Raw genomic sequence first — 11,537 nt, forward strand, 5'->3', positions numbered from 1 at the left:
GTAATTAACAGGCCTTGCAATGTGGATAGACTCTGATTTGCACTTAGTTCAACACCAAACCATTTCAGTAGAACGCTTTCATTCCTAGATTGTAAGCTCGAAAGAGCAGGGCCCTCGATCCCCTCATGTTTTGCATTGTATTGGTATTGTTCTGTCACATGTTCTGTCCCCCTTTGTAATGTACAACTCTGAGCGAACTATTGGCGCTTTATAAATACTGTATAATAATAATGTGGGATATGGGTTGGTATAGTAGATATGCATTAACCTCTTCACGCCGGCGCCTCCTGGCCCTTTAAGTGGTTTCAGACCCTGGGAGGTGGGTGGGGTTTTAGAGTCATGTGACCACCATGATTTGCTGTCACAACAGTCACATGAACGGAAAAGGTCTCGATCGCAAGGGGAGATCGGGACCTTTCTGTGAGACACTGACATATGTGCTGGGAATGTTCAGGGTGTGCGCTCTCAGCACATATGTGTTTTCAAATGGTACATCAATATGTGGCCGCTCGCCCTCACGGCCTAGCTGCCAAGAGGCCGCATATTTGCGTACAGTCGGCCGCATATTTGCGTACAGTCGGCATCAAGGGGTTAATATTCTGTTACTGAAACTTCTGGTTGCCAGAATACAGGAAAACCATTTTTATAATATGGACATTGATGGAAAGCATTCTTTTGCATTGATTACTTTATCATTAAGATATGTCACATGACATACAGTAAACTTCCAATGTTCAGTATGCTTAGGAAATAATGGAGTCAATAACTATATGTGGAGCAATGTTTTTTACATCTTCTTTTCACAGTGAGGATTTTGTACATCCTAACAACTTAATGATTGTTGTGTATGTCACGATCGTGGCATCAGACCCCAGACCTTCTCACCAAACTCGTGACCGAAGGACTAGCCGATCTAAAACCGCGATGTCACGTGCGTAACAATGCAACACCCAGCTGCACCCTGCACAACGATTTTCCAGCTACTTGGACTACAATCTATGTACCGGCAGCCTGAGCAACTGTCACTGGGTCAGGCTAATTACGCAATTAACCCTTCACACTGCCACCACCTCCTTTTTATACAGAGAAAGAGGAAACTCAGTGATATCAGTTATAACACTACAATGGTTGAGGTAATCGTCTGTATAACACAGTCATACAGAGGGTCAAACAAGCACAGTAGCGTTCTCTTTAGAGGCAGGAATTCGTAAATTGCAATAAAGCGCTATAGAAACAGTTCAACACTTTTAGAAGGAAAGATTTATTACTAAAAGGTCAAATGGGTGCAATAAAAATATTTACAGAAAAAGATGTAACTAAGATATATATATATAAATATACAGAGACCAACAGTACAGCAAAGAGATATCAGAGAAAGGTAAAAGGGTTAAGGTACTTGCCAAAGTCCTGGGTTAGCAGATCCAAGTTTCAGAGCGATCCCAGGTGGTACTGATGTTAAAATGGGAGACGTCTTCAACTTTTTTCTCTTAGGCCTGACAGCCCAATTTGTAGTTCCCCAGCAGGGGGTGTCTCTGAAGTCAAGGACCAATACCCCGTGTAGAGAGGGATCGTCTGGGCGTAGACCTAAACTAGAGCCAAAATCTCTTCTAGTTCATACTTTGGCTCATAACTTTCCATATACATAAGTGACACTCCACCCGCGGGTAGATTATTATGCAGACACGTCTGAGGATTGATTAGATATTAATTATGAAATTATACACTGAACGGTTCACGAGATCTATTTTTCGGCTTTCCTATGTATTCGAGACAAGGCGAGTGACCCATCAAATTGTTCATCTTCTCTTAACCAATCTGACGATATGTCTGGTTTTTATGTAAGTCATATTCCAAGATATGAGACATAGGGAAAAAATGGATCTTTAAAAGTGTTAGCTGGTCCCGCCTTCCTTGGAATGTCTTGAACTCAATTATCTGCCACTTTGTGTTAGTCTCACATAAAATCCCAATAAAATACGTTTGTTTTTGGTTATAACATGACAAAATGTGGAAAATTTCAAGGGGTATGAATACTTTTTCAAGGCACTGTATGTAAAAATTGCTGTACCTAAGCTTCACCTTTAAACCTCTTGCACACAGGTTGGCCGAATCCTTTCTGTGTATCTGCAGCTGTATTTATTACATCCAGGCAGTCCAGGTACAGCATACAGCCTGTCATTACCAGGAATGGCTGTGTTGCTGTACTCCTGTGTTACTGTATACACAGAGATTTTTTTTTTGCAAACGCTCATATGTCGTACTTTCTGGTAGCGCTGCCATATAAACAAGTACAGTGGCGGATATCCATTCATGTCAATGACAAGCTGTACAATGCACCTGCACTGCCTGAGCAAAGGAAATGTGGCTTCAGATATCGCTGAACTGGCTCAGATGGCCTGTGTTCAAGAGCCCTAAAACAAATCCAGGCTGTCCGGTACTGAGAGGGCTAAAGCAGGTAGTAAACTTTGATTTACAATTTGTACCTTCAGGCAGGGGCATCCCTAGGGTTGGTGTCACCCGGTGCAATAACATTTGGTGACACTCCCTCCGACGATCCTTGCAGAAAGGATCGGATCTACGGATTGAGCATAATGGATTGGACTCTGATCTATTATGCTCCCCAATTTGCAGATCCGATCCATGCTGCGGGAATCGTTGGCTTTTTTTTTTACAATTTACCTTTTCATGGAGCGGGTCCGGTGTCACCCCGTATAGGTTGCATGCGGACGATCCCTGCAGGATGGTTTGGATCTGCGGATTGAGCATCCACAGATCTGATCCATCCTGCGGGGATCGTCGACATGCAACCTATACGGGGTGACACCGGCCCCGCTCCACGGACAGGTAAGTTGTAAAGAAAGCTGACGATTCCCGCAGGATGGATCCGTTCCATCCTACGGGGATCGTTGGCTTGCTTTACAACTTACCTTTCCGTGGAGTGGGTCCGGTGTCACCCGGTGCGGTAGGTGTCACCCCGTGTCACGCGCGCCCTCCACACCTGCCTCGGGACACCACTGCCTTCGGGTAAGCTTATACACATGACTTGTAGATACCGTGAATATTTCCCAAACTTGTACCATTCAGGAGATATTCACATTGGCTCTAGCTGATGTCATTATGCGTGTGTATTGATCTTCCATATTCAGGCCTCACTGAGTCTACCCAGTTCAGTAGCGTAGGTGAAACCGCTATGGGGCCCGCACGTCGTCCCGCAGCAGCAACACCCGCACACTGTAGTGCGCTTTCCAGAGCAGACTGTGATTTCTGGAAGGGTGCAGGGACCTTTTTCCTCGTTTTGCGAGGCACAGCAGCCCATTCAAATGAATGGGCTGCTGTGCCGTGTCCCGTCCTGCAAAACCACACTAGTGTGAACCAAGGGTAAATGCACAGCGGCGTGCTGTGATGATGAGTCCCATGTTGCAGTGATGTCATTGTGGCCCAGCTATTGAAATGGCCACAGCCCTCCAGCCTGAAAGGTAGACTAAGTGGAAATGGGAGTGCCAGCAGTGGTGTCAGGGCTGCACTTTAATAACTCTGCCAATGCCTAGTATGTGGTTCATACTAGCAAGGTATGGCATTTAAAAAAAAAAACAGTGGCAGAATTTACTACAGCTTTAAATCATGTTGCTGGGGCTCCACATGCAGGTTATGATTTAAAGGATAAGTTCACCTCCGAAGCATGTTACATGTTCCCCTCAATTTTAGGGTGGAACATGTAACATGTTCTCATAGCTGCAGCCCTGCCCACCCCCCTGCTGACAGATAATACGTGGAGAAGCCTCCCTATACTATCTGTCGGACTTGAAAACAGTGCGGCTGTGTGGGGCTCTGTCCACGCAGCTGCGTCATTCACAGAGTTCTACAAATGAGTGCCTACAAGTCCCGGCAGTCGTAGCGGCTGTTGGCTTGTAGTTTTCAATGAACTACCATCGGGGGCATATTTACCACAAGGCAAACAAGGCACTTGCCTAGGGTGGCATTTTTCAGGAGGGGCAGCACCTCCCACCACAAGAGGGATGGAAGAAGGGACACGGGCCCCATGGGAACCAATGTGGGATCCGAGAGAGGCTGCAGGCTGCTTGATGGTGTATGTAGAGCCTGACTCTCGGGGATGTCTGGAGCTGTGAAGATGGGTGTCTTTCTCTGTATCGCTGGGCCGGGGGGGGGGGGCGGGGTAGTGGAAGACTCTCCCAGATGGGTGGTAGGGGTATTGTTGGCCAATGCCATGCTCTCTCCGCGGGAGGGGGAAGGGTGGGTGGTGTTGGTCAGTGTCAGTGGGGCCGACAATTTTTGTGTTTCATAGACCACACAAAACCTACATACACCACTGACTACCACAACGCTGTGGAGCGCCCTGGTAGTTCACTGAAGCTTGCTGTCAGAATATCTGCGGCTCATACATTCCGCATGGCAAGCAGATATTCTGACAGGTCTGCAGGAGAGCTGTATGGCACCAGCGGTCTACTGATCAATGCTTTCCAGGCTCCTGTAGAAAAAAAAATAAATGCACGTTTTTTTACCTGTAAAAAATGTGCATTTATTATTTTTGTCCAAAAAAGTGAACTTATCCTTTAAAATTAGAGCAACCTTCCTTCTTCCTCATCTGACCACTCAGTCATTTCTTGCCATCTATGCAAGCACCTAGAACACAACTGGTGTTCCCCACAGTGATAAATAACAATAGGTTTATTCTAGGGAAAGGGTTAAACCATTTGTACAATGTCATTGAGAAAATTAAAAAGTTGTTTCCGCCCGGTTTCGAACCGGGGACCTTTCGCGTGTTAGGCGAACGTGATAACCACTACACTACGGAAACTTCACTGTGTAATCATGGTGCAGCAATGGATTGTAAGAGAAATACAGCACATCTATATATGTTATGTACCTTCTTATGTGAGCCATAGATGAGCTGAAAAATGACTGAGCATCTGAAAAAAAAAATCGGCCGATTTTTGGATCATTAGTGCGGTAATCGGTCGGCCGTTTTTTGTGATTTTTGACCTTTTAGATTATCGGTCCTGCTGGAAAATAATTAGCCAAATTTGTCCTTCTGCCGATTTTCGCAGCAATGATGGACAAATTTGCTGATCTTTTTCCGATATTTAAAAATGCGCATGAGCAGTGACATGAAAGAAGAAGGAAAAGAATAAAAGGAAAAAAATAGAATATGAATAAGAAGAAGAAATATGAAGAAGAAAAAAAATTTCAGTCCGATATTATATTTGACATTTAATTTGTAGCAGCAAGATCTGGCCCCCATGAAGATCTGCCCACCTTGACGCAACTGCGCATGTGCCAGTTTCAGGCATAAGCAGCCGATCGGCAATCTCACTCTGTCACACTGTTAACCCCTTTTATGCTGGATTCAACTTACACGAGCCGCTGAATCACATCCCTCGGATCACTGGCGCTGACGATCCTCCCGCAAGATGTATTCTCGCTCTGTCACACTGTTAACCCCTTTTATGCTGGATTCAACTGCAAGATGTCTCCAAGCTGCGGGGGGTTGTGACATGGCGAGTACAGTCACATGTGGGGGGATCAGTGACATGGGGGGCCATACCGTGTTGGTGCTGCAGTTACATCTGGGGGCCAGTCACATGGGGGTGGGGATTTGCATCAAGGGGGGCAGATTTTCACGGGGGACTGAGCTTGCTGCTACGGGGGTGGGGGGCAGATCTTCACGGGGGACTGAGCTTGCTGATACGGGGGGGAGGGGGTTGCTTGCGTCAATGGGGGGCAGATTTTCACGGGGGACTGAGCTTCCTGCTACGGGGGGGCAGATCTTTACGGGGGACTGAGCTTGCTGATACGGAGGGGGAATTGCTTGCGTCAATGGGGGACAGATTTTCACAGGGGACTGAGCTTTCTGCTATGGGGGGGGTTGTGTGAAGGGGGGCAGATCTTCACGGGGGACTGAGCTTGCTGCTACGGGGGGGGGGGGTGCTTGCGTCAATGGGGGGCAGATTTTCACGGGGGACTGGGCTTTCTGCTACGGGGGGGGGTTGTGTCAAGGGGGGCAGATCTTCACGGGGGACTGAGCTTGCTGCTACGGGGGGGAGGTTTGCTTGCGTCAAGGGGGGCAGATCTTCACAGGGGACTGAGCTTGCTGCTACGGGGGGGGGGGTTGCGTCAAGGGGGGCAGATCTTCACGGGGGACTGACCTTTCTGCTACGGGGGGGTGCTTGCGTCAAGGGGGGCAGATCTTCACGGGGGTCTGATCTTGCTGCTGCGGGGGGGGGGGGGGTTGCGTCAAGGGGGGCAGATCTTCACGGGGGTCTGATCTTGCTGCTACGGGGGGGGTTGCGTCAAGGGGGGCAGATCTTCACGGGGGTCTGATCTTGCTGCTGCGGGTGGGTTGCGTCAAGGGGGGCAGATCTTCACGGGGGTCTGATCTTGCTGCTACGGGGGGGGGGTTGCGTCAAGGGGGGCAGATCTTCACAGGGGACTGATCTTGCTGGGTGGTATGGACAAGGGGGGCAGATCTTCACGGGGTACTAATCTTGGGGGGGGCATGACAAGGGTGGCAGGTCTTCACGGAGGACTGATCTTGCTGGGGGGTAATGACAAGGGGGCAGATCTTCACGGGGTACTGATCTAGGGGGGGGAATGACAAGGGGGGCAGATCTTCACGGCGGACTGATCTTGCTGGGTGGTATGGACAAGGGGGGCAGATCTTCACGGGGGACTGATCTTGGGGGGGGGGGGATGACAAGGGGGGCAGATCTTCACAAGGGGCTGTTCTTGCTAGGGGGTAATGACAAGGGGGCAGATCTTCACGGGGTACTGATCTGGGGGGGGGAGAATGATAAGGGGGGCAGATCTTCAGGGCGGACTGATCTTGCTGGGGGGTAATGACAAGGGGGGCAGATCTTCACGAGGGACTGATCTTGCTGGGGAGTAATGACAAGGGGGCAGATCTTCACAGGGGACTGATCTTGTTGGGTGGTATGGACAAGGGGGGCAGATATTCACGGGGGACTGATCTTGCTGGGTAGTATGGACAAGGGGGGCAGATCTTTACGGGGGACTGATCTTGCTGGGTGGTATGGACAAGGGGGGCAGATCTTCACTGGGGACTGATCTTTCTGGGTAGTATTGACAAGGGTGGCAGATCTTCACGGCGGACTGATCTTGCTGGTGGGTAATGACAAGGGGGCAGATCTTCATGAGGGACTGATCTTGCTGGGGAGTAATGACAAGGGGGCAGATCTTCACAGGGGACTGATCTTGTTGGGTGGTATGGACAAGGGGGGCAGATATTCACGGGGGACTGATCTGGCTGGGTAGTATGGACAAGGGGGGCAGATCTTTACGGGGGACTGATCTTGCTGGGGGGTAATGACAAGGGGGGCAGATCTTCACGGGGGACTGATGTTGCTGGGTGGAATGGACAAGGGGGGCAGATCTTCACGGGGGACTGATCTTGCTGGGGTGTATGGACAAGGGGGGCAGATCTTCACGAGGGACTTATCTTGCTGGGTGGTATGGACAAGGGGGGCAGATCTTCACGGGGGACTGATCTTGGGGGGGGGGGGGATGACAAGGGGGCAGATCTTCACGGGGGACTGATCTTGCTGGGGAGTAATGACAAGGGTTCAGATCTTCATGGCGTACTGATCTGGGGGGGGGGGAATGACAAGGGGGGCAGATCTTCACGGGGGACTGATCTTGGTGGGTGGTATGGACAAGGGGGGCAGATCTTCACGGGGACTGATCTTGGTGGGTGGTATGGACAAGGGGGGCAGATCTTCACAGGGGACTGATCTTGGAGGGGGGGATAACAAGGGGGGCAGATATTCACGGGGGACTGATCTTGCTGGGTGGTATGGACAAGGGGGGCAGATCTTCACGGGGGATTGATCTTTCTGGGATGTATGGAGGAGGGGGGCAGATCTTCACGGGGGACTGATTTTGCTGGGGGGTAATGACAAGGGGGCAAATCTTCACGGGGTACTGATCTGGGGGGGAATGACAAGGGGGGCAGATCTTCACGGAGGACTGATCTTGCTGGGGGGTAATGACAAGGGGGCAGATCTTCACGGGGTACTGATCTTGCTGGGTGGTATGGACAAGGGGGGCAGATCTTCACGGGGGACTGATCTTGCTGGGTGGTATGGACAAGGGGGGCAGATCTTCACGAGGGACTGATCTTGCTGGGTGGTATGGACAAGGGGGGCAGATCTTCACGGGGGACTGATCTTGGGGGAGGGGGGATGACAAGGGGGGCAGATCTTCACGGGGGACTGTTATTGCTGGGGGGTAATGACAAGGGGGCAGATCTTCACGGGGTTCTGATCTGGGGGGGGGAATGACAAGGGGGGCAGATCTTCACGACGGAGTGATGTTGCTGGGGAGTAATGACATGGGGGGCAGATCTTCACGGGGGACTGATCTTTCTGGGATGTATGGAGGAGGGGGGCAGATCTTTACGGGGGACTGATTTTGCTGGCGGGGAAATGACAAGGGGGCAGATCTTCACGGGGTAATCTAGGGGGGGAATGACAAGGGGGGCAGATCTTCACAGCGGACTGATCTTGCTGGGTGGTATGGACAAGGGAGGCAGATCTTCACGGGGGACTGATCTTGCTGGGTGGTATGGACAAGGGGGGCAGATCTTCACGAGGGACTGATCTTGCTGGGTGGTATGGACAAGGGGGGCAGATCTTCACGAGGGACTGATCTTGGGGGAGGGGGATGACAAGGGGGGCAGATCTTCACGAGGGACTGTTATTGCTGGGGGGTAATGACAAGGGGGCAGATCTTCACAGGGGACTGATCCGTAGCAGAAAGCTCAGTCCCCCGTGAAAATCTGCCCCCCATTGACACGATCAACCCCCACCCCCGTAGCAGCAAGCTCAGTCCCCCGTGAAGATCTGCCCCTCTTGACGCAAATCCCCACCCCCATGTGACTGGCCCCCACATGTAACTGCACCACCAACATGTTATGGCCCCCCCATGTCACTGATCCCCCCACATGTGATTGTACTCGCCATGTCACAATCCCCCGTAGCTTGGAGACATCTTGCAGTTCGTGTTAGTTGAATCCAGCATAAAAGGGGTTAACAGTGTGACAGAGCGAGAATACATCTTGCAGGAGGATCGTCAGCGCCAGTGATCCGAGGGATGTGATTCAGTGGCTCGTGTAAGTTGAATCCAGCATAAAAGGGGTTAACAGTGTGACAGAGCGAGATCGCTGATCGTCTGCTTATGCCTGAAACTGGCACATGCGCAGTTGCGTCAAGGGGGGCAGATCTTCATGGGGGAAAGATCTTGGTGCTACAAATTAACCACCTCCCGCCCGCCATATAGTCCAATGATGGGCACAAGGTGGTTCTCTCATTCTGATAGGCCGTCTTTTGACGTCCTCCCATTCTAACCATGCATGCGCGGCTCAGGGAGCGTGCAGCGCGGCGATCGGCATTGCGCTGTGTCCCTCGGACACAGCAGATCACCTATTCATGGAAAGAGCCGAAGATGTCAGCTCGGTCATGTGATCAGCTGTGTCCAATCACAGCTGATCACATGTAAACAGGGAAATGCCAGTTATCGACATTTCTCTCCTCTCGAGCTGTCACGCTGACAGCTCGAGCGGAAAGCAGAGCCGGTAATCGGCATTCCGCAGAGGGGACATGTACCCTGATGATCAGTGTGGCCCCAGAAGTGCCACCTGTCAGTGTCCATCAGTGCCAGCTGTCAGTGGTGAACAGTGCCCATCAGTGCCACATATCAGTGCCCATCTGAGCTGCCCTTAATTGTCACCCATCAGTGCTAGTCAGTGCCATCTATCAATGCCAATCAGTGCCACCTATCAGTGCTGCCAGTCAGTGCTGCCTATCAGTGCCAGTCAGTGCCGCCTATCAGTGTGCAACAGTGCCACCTATCAGTGCTACCTAACAGTGCCACCTATCAGTGCCATATATCAGTGCTGCCTTTCAGTGCCCATCAGTGATGCCTGTCAATGCCCATCAGTGCCACCTACCAGTGCCTCCTCATCAGTGCCACCTATCAGTGTCCATCAGTGCATCTTATCAGTGCCCATCAGTGCAGCCTCATTAGCGCACATCAGTGAAGGAGAAAAATCACTTATGTACAAAATGTTATAAGAAAAACTAAGAAATTTTTTTTTTTTTTACATTTTCAGTGGTTTTTGATTTGTTTAAGAAAAAATAAAAAACCCAGAGGTGATTAAATACCACCAAAATAAAGCTCTATCTGTCACAAAAAAATGATAAAAATTTAATATGGGTACAATGTTGCATGACCGCGTAATTGTCATTCAAAATGCGACAGCGCTGAGAGCTGGAAATTGGCCTGGGCAGGAAGGGGGTAGAAGTGCCCAGTAGGTAAGCGGTTAAAGTATAGAAACATTGTATCTATTTATATCCAAATAGAAACATCTGTATCCAAAATGGATACAAATAGATACAATGTTGCAACTTTTTCTTCTGCATATTCTATTTCTTCTGTTTATTCGTATTCTATTTCTTCTTTTTATTCGTATTCTATTTCTTCTTCTTCTGCATATTCTATTTCTTCTTCTTCTGCATATATTCTATATAATTGCGGGCTGTAGACGGGACGAATATCAGCCAACCTTTTTTTTACCAATAGTGGTAATGTCGGCTGATTGAACGACCAATTTTTCGTTTTAAAAAAAACAAAAAAACGTCCGTTTTTCTCCCCGTCTATGGCCTGCTTTACTGTAATAGGAGATGTGATTCGTACTAGGTTTGCAGTAACATGTATGGGTGACACAGAATCAGAACCAGAGACATAAAACTATTAGGTGTATTGTTACTGTCTTGTCTCATGTTCTGTCCCCCACTATAATGTACAGCGCTGAGCATAGCCTTTGGCGCTATATAAATACTGTATAGTAATAATAATAAATATGGGAGAAAAAAAAAACTCAGCGTCCCTGGGTGGGCTCGAACCACCAACCTTTCGGTTAACAGCCGAACGCGCTAACCGATTGCGCCACAGAGACCTGGCTGATGTAACAGAGAGAGAAGTGGCATCCTGATACATACAAATCAGTGGACAGTGCAGTATTGGATTGTAAAGTGATGTAGATATTTTAAAATACTTAGATTTTTCACTGCTCTGGACTGCAAAAAGTTACTGCAGGGTTTTATAAATTCTTCTCTGAATTAAGGCATGTATTATTTAGATGTGGCATTTGCAGAGATATAAACAGGTAAAATAAATAAGAATACAGTAAAATAACTAATGCTGGGAATTATTAAAGCTTTTTGAGGAACCCTTAGTTGGAAAATATTGACTAATAAATCCTTTAGATTGTAAGCTCCACGAGCAGGGCACTCCTATTCCCTCTGTACTGAAACTTATTGTAATTGTACTGTCCCCCTTATATTGCATAGCGCTGCACAAACTGTTGGTGCTATATAAATCCTCAAAATAATAACAATAACTAAAATAATAGTCATGGGAAAAAAGTGAACTTCCCATACCGGGAGTCGAACCCGGGCCGCCTGGGTGAAAACCAGGAATCCTAACCGCTAGACCATATGGGA

General features: G+C 49.0%; 3 non-coding genes across 3 annotated transcripts; all 3 read right to left on the minus strand.

Annotated features, from left to right (window-relative positions):
* Positions 1-4,743: 4,743 nt before the first annotated feature.
* On the minus strand, positions 4,744-4,816 carry TRNAV-AAC (transfer RNA valine (anticodon AAC)). The gene has a single exon. It is a non-coding gene; the product is annotated as a tRNA-Val (tRNA).
* Positions 4,817-10,916: 6,100 nt separating this feature from the next.
* Positions 10,917-10,990, minus strand: TRNAN-GUU (transfer RNA asparagine (anticodon GUU)). Its single transcript has one exon. It is a non-coding gene; the product is annotated as a tRNA-Asn (tRNA).
* A 475-nt stretch (positions 10,991-11,465) lies between these two features.
* TRNAE-UUC (transfer RNA glutamic acid (anticodon UUC)) lies at positions 11,466-11,537 on the minus strand. Its single transcript has one exon. It is a non-coding gene; the product is annotated as a tRNA-Glu (tRNA).

This window comes from Staurois parvus, unplaced genomic scaffold (genome assembly GCF_062004578.1).
Source record: "Staurois parvus isolate SC_StPar_1 unplaced genomic scaffold, SC_StPar_1.0 ptg000891l, whole genome shotgun sequence".
Taxonomy (NCBI): Eukaryota; Metazoa; Chordata; class Amphibia; order Anura; family Ranidae; genus Staurois; species Staurois parvus.